The following is a 15,959-nucleotide window of genomic DNA, read 5'->3' on the forward strand; positions in this document are numbered from 1 at the left end:
AAGAAATGTATGATGAGATAAAAGAAATTATTCAGGTAGTGAAGGAAGACGAAAATTTAGTAGTCATGGGTGACTGGAATTCGAGAGTAGGAAAAGGGAGAGAAGGAAACATAGTAGGTGAATATGGAATTGGGATAAGAAATGAAAGAGGAAGCCGTCTGGTAGAATTTTGCACAGAGCATAACTTAATCATAGCTAACACTTGGTTCAAGAATCAAAAAAGAAGGTTGTATACATGGAAGAATCCTGGAGATACTAAAAGGTATCAGATGGATTATATAATGGTAAGACAGAGATTTAGGAACCAGAATTTAAATTGTAAGACATTTCCAGGGGCAGATGTGGACTCTGACCACAATCTGTTGGTTGTGAACTGTAGATTAAAACTGAAGAAATTGCAAAAAGGTGGGAATTTAAGGATATGGGACATGGATAAACTGACTAAATCAGAGGTTGTACAGAGTTTCAGGGAGAGCATAAGGGAACAATTAACAGGAATGGGGGAAAGAAATACAGTATAAGAAGAATGGGTAGCTCTGAGGGATGAAGTAGTGAAGGCAGCAGAGGACCAAGTAGGTAAAAAGACGAGGGCTAGTAGAAATCCTTGCGTGACAGAAGAAATATTGAAATTAATTGATGAAAGGAGAAAATATAAAAATGCAGTAAATGAAGCAGGTAAAAAGGAATACAGACGTCTCAAAAATGAGATCGACAGGAAGTGCAAAATGGCTAAGCAGGGATAGCTAGAGGACAAATGTAAGGATGTAGAGGCTTATCTCACTAGAGGTAAGATAGATACTGCCTACAGGAAAATTAGAGAGACCTTTGGAGAAAGGAGAGCCACTTGTATGAATATCAAGATCTCAGATGGAAACCCAGTTCTAAGCAAAGAAGGGAAAGCAGAAAGGTGAAAGGAGTATATAGAAGGTCTATACAAGGGCAATGTACTTGAGGACAATATTATGGAAATGGAAGAGGATGTAGACGAATATGGAATGGGAGATATGATACTGCGTGAAGAGTTTGACAGAGCACTGAAAGACCTGAGTCGAAACAAGGCCCCGGAAGTAGACAAAATTCCATTACAACTACTGATAGCCTTGGGAGAGCCAACCCTTAAACAGCTCTATCATCTGGTGAGCAAGATGTATGAGACAGGCGAAATACCCTCAGACTTCAAGAATAATGTAATAATTCCTATCCCACAGAAAGCAGATGTCGACAGATATGAAAATTACTGAACTATCAGTTTAATAACCCACGGCTGCAAAATACTAACATGAATTCTTTACAGACGAATGGAAAAACTGGTAGAAGCCAACCTCGGGGAAGATTGGTTTGGATTCCGTAGAAACGTTGGAACATGTGAGGCAATACTGCCTCTATGACTTATCTTAGAAAATAGATTAAGGAAAGGCAAACCTACGTTTCTAGCATTTGTAGACTTCGAGAAAGCTTTTGACAATGTTGACTGGGATACTCTCTTTCAAATTCTGAAGGTGGCAGGGGTAAAATACAGGGAGCGAAATGCTATTTTCAATTTGTACAGAAACCAGATGGCAGTTATAGGAGTCGAGGGGCATGAAAGGGAAGCAGTGGTTGGGAAGGGAGTGAAAAAGGGTTATTCAATCTGTATATTGAGCAAGCAGTAAAGGTAACAAAAGAAATATTCGGAGTAGAAATTAAAATCCATGGAGAAGAAGTAAAAACTTTGAGGTTCGCTGATGACATTGTAATTCTGTCAGAGACAGCAAAGGACTTGGAAGAGCAGTTGAACGTAATGGGTAGTGTCTTCAAAGGAGGATATAAGATGAACACCAACAAAAGCAAATCGAGGATAGTGGAATGTAGTCGAATTAAGTCGGGTGATACTGAGGGAATTAGATTAGGAAATGAGACACTTAAAGTAGTAACGGAGTTTTGCTATTTGGGGAGCAAAATAACTGATGATGGTCGAAGTAGAGAGGATATAAAATGTAAACTGGCAATGGCAAGGAAAGAGTTACTGAAGAAGAGAAACTTGTTAACATCGAGTATAGATTTAAGTGTCAGGAAGTCGTTTCTGAAAGTATTTGTATGGAGCGTAGCCACGTATGGAAGTGAAACATGGACGATAACTTTGTCTGGACAAAAAGAGAATAGAAGCTATCGTAATGTGGTGCTACAGAAGAATGCTGAAGATTAGATGGGTAGATCACATAACTAATGAGGAGATATTGAATACGATTGGGGAGAAGAGAAGTTTGTGGCACAACTTAACTAGAAGAGGGTATCGGTTGGTAGGACATGTTCTGAGGCATTAAGGGATCACCAATACAGTATTGGCTGGCTGCGTGGAGAGTAAAAATCGTAGAGGGAGACCAAGAGATGAATACACTAAACACATTCAGAAGGATGTAGGTTGCAGTAGGTACTGGTAGATGAAGAAGCTTGCACAGGATAGACCATGGAGAGCTGCATCAAACCAGTCTCAGGACTGACGATCACAACAACAACAGACTTTTTTTAGTACTCGATGAAGTGTCAACGCAGTCTGCTTACTTGAATCTTTACTTACATTTTGCCATGACCTTACTATTGGATTTGGTTATCTGTTGTCTAATTGTCGGCACCGCGAAACAATTGCTAAAGAGGAGCGCAGCATGTACTTTGGAAGTCCGGGCAACAAAAAACGAAATCCGGGCTTAACCCTTGACGAACATAGCATGAAATACAGTGTGAGGAGAAAATAACTCAGCTTGTAATAAAATAGTGGTCATTGTACCATATGTATTTTGACGTGAAAAGTGAATGAAGATTTCTTGATGTTGTCAGGAAAATTGTTATTTGAGCTGAGGTATTGTCTCTGTAATATCTGAGTGGCGTGACAGTTAGCTTTGTTTTCGTTCTGTCATTTATTCACACGCGTATAATTAATTTAACAACAAGATGACTTTGAATATTTTAGTAATAATTGCTCTGTAAACAGTTGTTTCATCGTTATATCGGTTATACTTTTTTTTATTACTTAGAAGCCATCGGAACCTGACTGTATCTGTAGTTATCTTCTTGCGTATCTGCATTACTTCGAATTTAAGATCTGCATTATTCAAGATGAATTCTCCAGCACCTCACGTTTTCGGAATTCTATCCTTCGACGAAGTAATGTACAATAACAGTACAGCTATTGCTTTTATACAGTAAGAAACTGTTACGACTAATTAAGATCCGTGTGCTAACCCCACGCCCCTCCTATCCGCATCCTCCTTGAGGATGACACCGCTATCGAATGGTCCCGGTAGGCCACTCGTGGCTTAAAGACGGAGTGCTAACAAAACAGTATATTCAAAATTTAATCAATTTCATAATTTTCACGCGTAAGTGTTACTACATTCACCCGAGTTAAAATAACAATATTTGTGACTTGTGACTCTGGGCCGAAATATCGTGGCAGAATGTCGACGGGATCCGGCTGCATACCCGGAAATTATTAGAAGAACAATATTTGTTTCGATGCCATTTATAATAATATCATCAGAATAAAATTACGTGACTTTGTTTACGCACGACATTTAAAAATATCATTCCTCATCTTAAAAAAAGTTGTACGAAAAAAAATAAGATCTTAAATATAAAATTATTATTATGTATTTCGTCATGCGCTTTTGCAATGAGCCAGTTGGTTTTCAAAGCAAGGGAAGTAGAATATTTATGTGAAAAGTGATTGTGATCTGCCCCAGGGTGACAAAATTGTATTATTCCTACATCATGGTCAGAATACAGAACCGAAAATGAAATACGGTTGCGAAGTAAAAATTGACATTCAGCATGCAATATTTATAGGAACCAGTCATCCCAAGACAATGACAGTAGAAAAGATTTAAAAAAGGGAAGTATATTCGAACAACATTTTATTATTTGTATCCAACTGTTCAGTTGTGCTGCTGACTTGAGATCACGGACAGGAATGTATCTATATATCTGCTACACGATGTGAGATTGCGTTTGGAAGCTGCTAAAAATTTAAGTCGATGCTCAAATTTTTATTCTTCGCATTTGATTCCGTACGAAGCTTACACTGTCGCAGGTGGCAAGGGGACGGTGAAATGCTGCAAACTTAAAAACCTGTAAACCGATGATTTAACGATTTTGGAAGTATGTACACTGCTGGCCACCGTAAATGCAACACCCTGAAGGAAGCATCCGAATCAAGTGAAATTTACGCCACGGGTTTGCAGCGATGAGATATGCAACTGATTAGAATTTCAGCGCAGACGCACATCACGCGCGCCTGTGGCGCCACCTCATAGCGCCATTTAAGGCTTGGCGATTTCGACGAGTGTACGTTCGGCACGTGTGTTTACCTTGTGGTTGTTTCACAAGACGATCAGTTATGCCTCGTAGACAACAGCGAACATCGTTTGATCAAGTATCCGAGTTCGACAGAGGAAGGATAGTGGCTTACCGAGATTGTGGATTATCATACAGAGAAATCGCTAGTCGTGTTGGACGAAACCAAACAACTGTAATGCGGATATGTGACCGTTGGATGCAGGAGGGTACGACGGACCGACGTGGTCGATCGCATTCACCTCGGTGCACCACTGCACGTGCTGATAGGCAAATTGTGCGCATGGCAGTGAAGGATCGCTCAGTGACATCCCGAACCATAGCACAGCACATTGCGTCTGTAACGCATCATCCAGTGTCTGCGCGTACCGTTCGACGCCGTTTACAGCAGAGTGGTCTGTCTGCAAGACGTCCATTGCTTCGTCTACCATTGACGCAGAACCACAGACGTCTCCGTCGCCAATCGTGTGATGACAGACGGATGTGGACGGCAGAATGGAATGATGCTGTCTTTACTGACGAGGCACGCTTCTATCTGCAGCACCACGATGGTCGGATTCGAGTGTGGAGACACCGTGGAGAGAGGATGCTGGACAGCTGCATTATGCACCGCCACACTGGTCTTGCACCGGGTATTATGGTATGGGGCGGTATTGGATATTACTCTCGCACGCCTCTAGTACGCATTGCCGGTACTTTAAATAGCCGGCGCTACATATCCGAGGTGCTAGAGCCAGTTGTCCTTCCTTACCTTCATGGCTCGGCCACAGCCATATTTCAACAGGATAATGCGCGACCACACGTGGCACGCATTGTCCAAAGGTTCTTCGTCAATAACCAGATTGAATTGCTTCCCTGGCTGGCTCGCTCTCCGGATCTTTCGCCGATAGAAAACATGTGGTCCATGGTTGCTCAACGAGTGACCCAGATTACATCCCTAGCTGCCACACCAGATGATCTTTGGCAACGTGTGGAAGCTGCTTGGGCTGCTGTACCCCAGGAACACATCCAACGTCTCTTTGACTCAATGCCGAGACGTGTGGCAGCGGTGATCTCCAACAATGGCGCTACTCTGGCTACTGATTCTGGCAGGAACCACATGTCACAGACGTCTGTAAACGTAATCATTTGATACTTGGTCAACATGTTATCTACAAAATAAATTTTGTTGTGCTACCTCTTGTCTTTCTTGGTGTTGCATTTACGGTGGCCAGCAGTGTATTTTAACAATCTTAGCAACCTCTTGGCATTTCTTTTATGTTAAAATGACGTTCCTACTTATTTAGCCTCGTATGTTGGTATTATAATGACTTATTAAAAACTGACATACGTGCATTAACAAATTATGGGTCACGGTGACCGTGATACACGTTTCGTGTGATAGGCTCGAGAAGTTTGTGCGTCTCCATAAATTTATCCGGAAAGGGGGGGGGGGGGACCTGCACTACTAACGGACGCCTATGCTATAGTCAACAGCTAGCTGCAAACAACTGCTTCTTATTTCATTGCTGAATTGACAGGACGAGGACACAGTTGTCGGGGCAGTTATGTATTTAAGGCGAACGCTTGTTCTCCGAAGCACTGTTACCAAGGACTACAGCGGGAGCTACAGAAACCATCCAATATCTTGAACGAAGGGAAAATTCTTACCGTATTCGGCTAAGCAGAGACAATGGATTGTGCCTTCTCGTTCAGAATTAGAATACTAAACGTCTCGCGAGTTCTGCATGGCCACGCGGTTGTCTGTAGACATCTCATTCCTAGCGTGGTGTGGAACACAATACAGCTAGATGCAATTTGACTACACGGAGGAAGGCCATGTGGGTTTCACGTTAGACTCTCTGAAAAAGCTGTTTTCCTGGTGTAAATACTGGATGTTTACTTTTCCTTCCCCGATATCTCGCGCAAGAGTTATATATTTCGTTTTCCTGAACAACATACTGAACGTAGATGTAGTTATAAAGTTCGTACTTTTTTTGTTTTTTCAAATTAAAAAGGGCGCGCACTATGGCATGGGGCAAAAAAAGCTTCAGTCGTTAGGGATAAAGAGAGATGGCTCCAATACTTCAGCTATTATAAAAGCTGTTACCTTTGTCTTTTTGTAAACTTCTATCTCGACCTTGACACAAGGAATATGAATTATAGAACCGTAGATTATTTCTGATCCTGATGCATAAATATACGTATTTGCTTCATTTGTTCGAGTAAAAAGAAAGATTTCAGTACGGTATGCTACTGAAGTAACGGCAATATCCCACTTTATTACCACCACTGAAACAGAAGCAGAAGCAGAATTTTATGAAATATTCTTTGAATTCGTCACGTTGCCACAATTCCGGTATAGAAAATGACTCGCTTTCTCTTTTTACGTTGCCATTAAGCATTCCTGTATTTTCTGTCTCATTTTAGTTTCAGTTCTGAGACTGGTACACTTGGGAGCAACGCTAATGCGGAGTAAGCACTATTTATCGTGGAAATAGGTATACAGAAGGAAGAAAAGGAAAATTAAACTGGAATGTCTCCTTCATAAACTTACTGAGGTGATTGCGTCACTATCGTCCCTTTGGCGCAGAGGATAGCGCGTTGGACTTCTAATCCAAAGGTCGCGGGTTCGATCCCCGCAAGGGATGAATTAATTTTTATTTCTTACAAAGAACATTTTTATGTATTTACTGCTATAAAGAAGATATCTTACATAATGTTTCCAATATCAGAGAGTTCGTGTCACAGAATAGGCGATAGGAAGGAATACTTCCTCAGAAAAGTACATTCCCGTTTTCTATATCTTAGTTGTTATTACAATTTTTGTGGTGTTTACAAAAATGGTTCCGTGAGGCCTAGGCTGTAGTGTTTCGTGCAGATGCCTGCCGTGTAGAAGTATAACAACTCACATGATCACCTGATCTACGCGGTTTTGACGTATTACTCGCAAATATCTAAAACGCTGACAGTTTAGCGATGTTAACAGTGATGTATCGAAATGTCCAAATTTGATGCAGTACAACTTTTAATTTCACGTTATCGTTTTGCATTTGATTTCACGGCGTTTCTATTGTTGGTGTTTGTTTATTTAGAAGTACTTTCTGGCCTGGTTTTTATTACTAGGCCATACAGTTACGGACGGAAGTCTGATTTCTTTTGAAAGTACTGGAATTATCGTCTTTTAAGCAATACGGCGTTATATGGTCGGGTAATAAATGTTTGCCATGTGTTTGGCAGTTCAGCTTCCAATAGCAGCGCTAGATTTGCTCAATTCGTGGGAACGCAGTTCGGAAAGCTGATTAGCATACTTATTTATTTGAGACCGAAGTACTACTAGAACGCGCCATGTAAATGCTAAAAAACGAGAAGAAATTGAAAAGTATTACAGTCCTTTTTTTTAGGAAAATATATCTCTTTTTAATTGATCTTCATATTTACATACAACGTCGCATCTGCGGCACAACGGCGCCAGTTTCTCGTATATCGTGATGGGCTCAACTGAATAAAAAATTACGTGAAAATTAATGCTTGAAGCCGGTAAGACTGTGTGGATGATAATAACGTCGAGAGAACCGCTTTCTTGTCAGTGTCGTTTCGAAAGTTACGTTGACCGAATTCCGGAGACTATAATATCTCCGCCTCTTTCGAAATAAGTGAACCACATTTTATTACGAAAGGTGGGCCTGCAGTCTTTTCACTTTTATCAACATTTATTTTACAAAAACTATAACTCCTATATATTTGTGGTTTGTGACAAATGAAAGAATACTGTATTTATGCGAATCTAAAGCTTACTTTTTTTTCCATGTGCAGTATTCAAGATTGGGGTCCGCATAACATACGACGGCGCATTACATTCGGGTACAACCTTCAATCCGTCGTACGTCGGCAACATTATTGGAATTTAGACATTGTTCGATACGTCACAATGCACTGTTGTCTCAGCTTCGTTGCATAATTGATGACCTGTTACTGAGTGGTCGTTTGCATTATGTAGCCAGGAAATGAAACACAAGCAGAGAGTATCGTATAATGTTACTTTCAAAGGTAAAATAATTCTTTATGCCAAAAAATATGGTAGTAGGAGGGCGGGGCGAAAGTTTAATGTAGCTGAAAGTAACGTTAGCTTAATATAACCAGCTCAGGTACTCGTGGAGCATAAATCTTATCGTTTACATAGACCCAAAAAAAAGAAAAAAAAAGAAATATAAAGGTGTTAGGTTACCTTTCATTTGGAAAGCGGTTGCACCCAGTGACTGTTACATTGACTTGTAAATTATAGATTACAGCAATCAGTCGTCCTTTCTTAAATTTTGTTATGCAGATCTAGATTTCAGCTAGAAGCTAGCCATTCTCAATGCTAAGAATACAAGAAGTACATAAAAAGTTACAAGTAAGGGTTTAACTCATATGGTTTGTACATTACATACCACTATTATTTTCGCTCAAAGCATGTAAGTCCCTGTTGATCGGGCTTCACCCACAGTTCATTAAATATTACTGTTTGCGGAACCGTAAGGCAGGCTGAATGGAGAACACGTCGGTTGGTTACGTGCGCCATCTACATGAACTACGCATATAAAATCCAAGGGAACTACTTCAAACTTGTATGAGAGTGACATAAAATAAAAATAAGTAAAATCCTTTACATTGTAGTCCGACTTATTTCATATTTGCCGCCAAGTAATAAAATTTCCATGTTCATTCCCTGTGAGTCCGATTATTATTAAAACATCTAAACTACGTCAGATAAGTAAAACTTTTTAAATTTTTTTAAAAATTTATAAGACATAAGAAGACAAGTGTTGTAGACATCTATTAGTTGATAAGGCTTAAATATTTTTATCTTCGTATTATATCTCCCTTTATTAAAACATAATAAGTACGTTGTTCATCATATTAACTAAATAGTTCATAGATGGCGCCAAATGTCAGTCAGATGGATGGTTGGTGCAATTTGACTATTCCGCTATGGATATAGAGGGTACTAACCTCATTATCACTTAACACCGATTCTCCTTGTAAATGCAAAACAACCAATATACTGAATTGCTGTTAATAATACTGTATATGCATCTGAGCTAATGTATCATGGATGTAGTTCTGTTGGTTCAGAATTAATAAAATAATAAAATTTAAACAAGGACGACTGACTGCTGCAATCTAAAATTTACAAATATAAAGGTGTTATGTCTGGTGCTCTTGTAACCCACGCAGTGGTTCCATCACGCCCAGTCCCCGTCTCAGGAAACGCTTCATTAAGAAAATCTCCAACTTGCAATCCCCGTCGGCCGTTGTGGCCGTGCGGTTCTAGACGCTTCAGTCTGGAACCGCGTGACCGCTACGGTCACAGGTTCGAATCCTGCCTCGGGCATGGATGTGTGTGATGTCCTTAGGTTAGTTAGGTTTCATTAGTTCTAAGTTCTAGGCGACTGGTGACCTCAGAAGTTAAGTCGTATAGTGCTCAGAGCCATTTCAACCATGCAATCCCCAATGCGGTGGTGCACAGTCTTGTTGGAAAATCACCAAGCGGCATGTCTCTCAGTGTCGGTTCCGCAAACTGCTGTAGCATATCAACATGTTAGCTGTTAATTCATTCTTCATCAAAAAAGAGAGGGCCACTGACTGTTGTACATGAAACCGCATCGCATATTCATTTAAGGGTAATTCCTAACGTGATCTAATGCACGGCGTAGACTTTACAGGGCCCATATCCTCACTTGCCGACGTTGCAAGCTGAAGATAGAGAAAGTGTATGAGGATATTTAAAGGGTAATACAGTACGTAAAGGGAGATGAAAATCTAATAGTCATGTGGGACTGGAATGCAGTTATAGGAGAAGGAGTAGAAGAAAAGGTTACAGGAGAATATGGCTTGGCACAAGGAATGAGAGACGATAAACACTAATTGAGTTCTGTTATAAATTTCAGGCAGTAATAGCGAATTCTCTGTTTATGAATCACAAGAGGAGGAGATATACTTGGAAAAGGCCGGGTGATAAGGGAAGATTTCAGTTAGATTACATCAAGGTCGGCCAAGCTGGGTAGCCGCGCGGTATGGGGCGTCTTGTCACGGTCGGGCATGGGTGTGTGTTTTGTCCTTAGCGTAAGTTAGTTTAAGATAGATTAAATAGTGCCTAAGTTTAGGGACCGAAGACCTCAGCAGTTTGGTCCCATAAGACTTTACCACTAATTTCCAATATTTACATCACGGACAGACAAAGATTCCGAAATCAGATGCTGCATTGTAAGGTATACCCAGGTGCAGACACAGACTCAGATCACAATATAGTAGTGATGAAGACTAGGCTGAAGTTTAAGACAGTCAGGAAGAATCAAAACGCAAGGTAGTGGATTAGGAAGTGCTAAGGAATGACGAGATACACTCGATGTTCTTTAAGGCTGTAGGAACAGCAATAAGAAATAGCTCGGTAGGCAGTACAGTTAAAGAGGAATGGACATCTCTAAAAAGCGCCATCACAGAAGTTGGAAAGAAAAACATAGGTACAAAGAAGTTAACTGCGAAGAAATCATGGGTAACAGAAGAAATACTTCAGTTGATCGATGAAAGAAGGAAGTACAAAAATGTACCGGGAAACTCAGAAATACAGAAATACAAGCGGTTAGGAATGAAATAAGTAGGAAGTGCAGGGAAGCTAAGACGAAATGGCTGCATGAAAAATGTGAAGAAATCGAAAAAGAAATGGTTGTCGGAAGGACAGACTCAGCTTACAGGAAAGTCAAAGCAACCTTCGGTCACATTGAAAGCAAGGGTGATAGCATAAAGTGCAACGAGAATTCCGCTGTTAAATGCTGAGGAGAGAGCAGATAGGTGGAAAGAATACATTGAAAGCCTCTATGAGGGGGAAGATTTATCTGTTGTAATAGGGTTGGTTCAAATGGCTCTGAGCAGAATAGGACCTAACTAACCTAAGGACATCACACACATCCATGCCCGAGGCAGGATTCGAACCTGCGACCGTAGCGTCGCGCGGTTCCGGACTGTAATAGGGTGGCATAAAGAGTGCAACGGGAATTCCGCCGTTAAATGCAGAGGAGAAGGCAGATAGGTGGAAAGAATACATAGAAAGACTCTATGAGGGGGAAGATTTGTCTGATATGATACAAGAAAAAAACAGGAGTCGATTTAGAAGAGATAGGGGATCCAGTATTAGAATCAGAATTTAAAAGAGCTTTGGAGGACTTAGGGTCAAATAAGGCAAATTTCTAAAACCATTGAGGGAAGGGGCAGCAAAACAACTATTCACTTTGGTGTGTAGAATGTATGAGTCTGGCGACATACCATTTGACTGTCGGAAAAATATTATCCACACAATTCCGAAGACTGCAAGAGCTGACAAGTGCGAGAATTATCGCACAATCGGCTTAACAGCTCATGCATCCAAGTTGCTGACAAGAATAACACACAGAAGAATGGAATAGAAAATTGAGGATGTGCTAGATGACGATCAATTTGGCTTTAGAAAAGGTAAAGGCACGAGAAAGGCAATTAACGTTGCGGTTAAAAAAAGCATGAATAAAGGAAAATCAAGACACGGATCTGTTGACCTGATAAAGCGTTCGACAATGTAACACGCTGCAAGATGTTCAAAATTCCGAGAAAAACAAGGGTAAGCTATAGGGAGAGACGGGTAATATACAATATGTACGAGAGCCTAGAGGGAATAATAAGAGTGGATGACCAAGGCGAGGTGTAAAGCTTTGTGTCGTGCAGTCATCAAGGGTACACGAACAGTCCATATCGATGATGTTTCGTTGAATGGTTCGCACCCTGACACTTGTTGATGGCCAAACATTAAAAAGCGCAGCAATTTGACAAAGGGTTGCACTTCTGCCACGATGAACGATTCCCTTCAGTCGTCGTTAGTCCCATTCTTGCAGGATCTTTGCCGGCCGCAGCAATGTCAGAGATTTGGTGTTTTACCAGATTCCTGATATTCACTGTACACTCGTGAAATGGTCGTACGGAAAAATCCCTTCATCGCTACCTCAGAGATGCTGTGTCTCATCGCTTATGCGCCGACTATAACACCACGTTCAAACTGATTAAAATCTTGATAATCTGCCAATGTAGCAGCAGCAACTGCTCTAACAACTGCGCCAGATACTTGTCTTACATAGGCGTTGCCGATCGCAGCGCCGTTCTCTGCCTATTTGCATGTCTCTGTATTTGAATACGCATGTCTATATCAGTTTCTTTGGCGCTTCAGAGTAATTTTCCGTGTTTAAATGAATTTTTAAGAAAATAACTGTCAATTTATTAAACCCTTGCAGGCTACACCTTTGATTTATGCTTCAAGCTAACTAAATGATTCTTAATATGTGCTCTTTCCCCATGTGCACATACAAATTACACATTCTACTTCATAGTCACTTTCCTTCGTTTTATGTTCTTCTGAATGTTTTTCTTGGAATTAACACTTCCTCTTTGGCATTTCGAGTTCACATGTAACAATCAAATGCTTTAACAAAAAAATTAGCCGCGGTAAGGCTCACGGGGAAAAGTAGATGTTGATGATGTTTGGTGTGTGGGGCGCTCAACGGTTGGGTCATCAGCGCCCGTAAAAAATCCCAGTTTTTTCCACAGTCCAATTTTTTTCCACATTCCAATCTAGCCACAGCCACAAATGATGTTGATGATGAAATGATGAGAACAACGCAATCACCCAGTCCCCGGTCAGAGAAAATTCCCAAGCCGGCAGGGAATCGAACGCGGGACTCCGTGATCCAGAGGTACCAACGCTAGCCACTAGACCACGAGCTGAGGACACAAAGAGAAGTAGAGAAACACATTGCTTCGAAGCGTTTATTGTTACTCAGTTGCTAATGCATAATGATGGGGAAAAGAAATTACAGCGTTGTCTAGTTGTTCTTTCCCGAAACTGCCGTGGTTTCCCTTGTCAGTGGCCACTCGAATATGACGTCGATCTATGATATTGCTGCTTCTTTCGTGCTAGCGATCCCAGTATCCGCACCTGGGACTTTGTGTTACGGATTCAATAGCCAGATCCTCGTCCGCTGTTCATGTTACGGACCCCGACTTTGAGGACACTGTTTTAAAATGGTTTGAAGACAGTTTAGGAAGCGATGTTGGATTAGATAGTGACAACGAAATTGAAACTGAACATAATACACTATAAGAACAGTACGAAAGTGAAGACGAATTTATTTTGCCACCTGTGAATTCCTTGAATGAAACAAATTGAAATGCTTCAAATGGCTCTGAGCAGTATGGGACTTAGCATCTGAGGTCATCAGTCCCCTAGAACTTAGAACTACTTAAACCTGACTAACCTAAGGACATCACACACATCCACGCCCGAGGCAGGATTCGAACCTGCGACCGTAGCGGTCGCGCGGTTCCATACTGTAGCGCCTAGAACCGCTCGGCCACACCGGCCGGCAATGAAACAAGTGATTAAAGTGATGAAGACAGTAGTGTGCAGACGGAGGCTTTGGCAGGAGGTTCTGCTAGAAATACATTAAGGTCAGACAAATACCGCAGCTCGTCGAAGCATCGTCCAATGATGGCCAATGGTATTATTTTTCCGCATGTTGGGCATAAGTGGGGTGAATGCATTTGCCCTTCACGATTTCTACGAAGACAATACTCTGGTGAAGCATTTTAATTTTTTTTAAGAGGCTTGCAAACTCGTTGGTGACATCACAGATAAAAAGGAAGTCAACAAGTATCACATACCCCGTAAAACTTCGTGCATCCCTCTCCGTGTTTTGGGTGTAGCAGAACCAAGAGTACAAGTCGTTGCAGAAGGATCGGAAAAACGCAAAACGTGCTCTATCTATGAGCCAAAAAAGAAGAGAAAAGCACCTTATATTTGAAATTGTTGCAAGAAGCCAATCTTACATGAAATCTCCACAAAAATTTCCAGCGAGTGCAAAGAAAACCTCCAAGAAGGAAACAAGACCTAAAAAGTACTTGCGTAATTTTCTTTTCCATGAGCTAAAAATTCTTTTGATGGGACGGCTCATGTCAGTCCAGTTATACGACTGAAGTTGTTAGCCCCAGAAGATGTGTTCAGGCCACCCCTGACATGGGGACACAGACACCTTTGGTAGCCGCCCCTAACACGGAGTACCGCCGCTACCTAAAGAAGATGAGGTCAGCCTTCTGCATGACGAGAGAGATATACATTAAAAACCGAGCGAGGTGGCGCAGTGGTTAGACACTGGACTCGCATTCGGGAGGACGACGGTTCAATCCCGCGTCCGGCCATCCTGATTTAGGTTTTCCGTGATTTCCCTAAATCACTCCAGGCAAATGCCGGGATGGTTCCTCTGAAAGGGCACGGCCGACTTCCTTCCCCATCCTTCCCTAATCCGATGAGACCGATGACCACGCTGTCTGGTCTCCTTCCCCAAACCAACCAACCATATACATTAAAAAGAATATATACACAGAGGCAAAGATAAGCCACTACAAGGCAACAGAGATGAATGCGGTATTATAAGCTGCTGAGACGATGACACTAGGAAGAAATGGGGCAGAACAACTAGAGAAAGAAGAGACAAAAATACTGAGAAAAATACTAGGTCCCAAAAGAGGTGGATGCGAAGACCTAGGGAAGAAGTGTATCGGAACATGAGAACAATATCCGGGGAAATCAGACTCAAAAGGGCAAGGTTTGGTGGGCATGTAGTTAGGATGAGTATGGACAGAATGAAGAAGAGAGTGTGGGAAATAACAGGGAGGACAAGGGGAAAAACAGGAACCAAGTGGATTGTTGAACTTTGGAAGGACTGGTTGGAATTGGTGATCAAGGTCGAAGGAAAGGAAAATTGGAGGAACAAATATACACCGACAAATATGCCGGAGATCAATGACAGAGGAGAATACAGGAAAAGATTAGAAAGTCACCAGTGGAGCCGGCAGGAGAAACGGAAACTGAAGATCTCGGAAGAAGAGCGGGAGAGAAGAAGAGAAAGAATGAAGAGGTTCTGGGAGAAGAAGAGGAAAATGCAGTCCACGAAGGGGCTACCCGTGGTCCTACAGAGGCCGTAACGCAAGAAGAAGAAGAAGAAGAAGAGGTAATTTTTTTTATTAATGTTTTGTGGAAGCTTTTGTTTTCTTACTTTTACCAGTATAAAAAACAACAAAAATAAAGCAAAAAGTGAAATTTAGAGTGCAGGGTATTTGAGTTTTCATAGCATTAACGTTATCATGTAATTTATGCTCATGTTGTGTAATTTTCTGTTTAAATGTCTTTTTTCGTAAAAAAAAACCTTTAAAATTTATTTGAACATATATTTTTTGTGTGGTAACCTTTTGCATTTCACTGAAATTGATGAATTCAATTTTTACGGCCATTTAAATACAGCGGTCACTCAGACAGCATTAGGGATAATGTGTGACCAGAAAATGACCTGGGAAACTAAGAGTAAGGGACTTAGCTGCGATTATAACAACTTCCACTGTTTAGCTTAACAGCTGGAGTTAGAATATAGATCAGAGCGAGAATATGGAGAATAAATAGATAGTATGAGAATACGTTGTATTTGTCAGAAATCCGAAATCCGCGACAAACTGGCATCCCGAAAGTATTTTTAGGGACACCGATTTCTTTAATGTGAAATCGGGACTGTCTCGGAGAACCGGGACATCTTGCAACC

At 41.2% G+C, this 15,959-nt stretch overlaps 1 non-coding gene across 1 annotated transcript; it reads left to right on the top strand.

Annotated features, from left to right (window-relative positions):
* Nucleotides 1-6,886: 6,886 nt before the first annotated feature.
* On the top strand, nt 6,887-6,959 carry Trnar-ucu. Its single transcript has one exon. It is a non-coding gene; the product is annotated as a tRNA-Arg (tRNA).
* Nucleotides 6,960-15,959: the final 9,000 nt, after the last annotated feature.

Source organism: Schistocerca americana, chromosome 10 (assembly GCF_021461395.2).
Source record: "Schistocerca americana isolate TAMUIC-IGC-003095 chromosome 10, iqSchAmer2.1, whole genome shotgun sequence".
In the NCBI taxonomy this organism is placed as follows: Eukaryota; Metazoa; Arthropoda; class Insecta; order Orthoptera; family Acrididae; genus Schistocerca; species Schistocerca americana.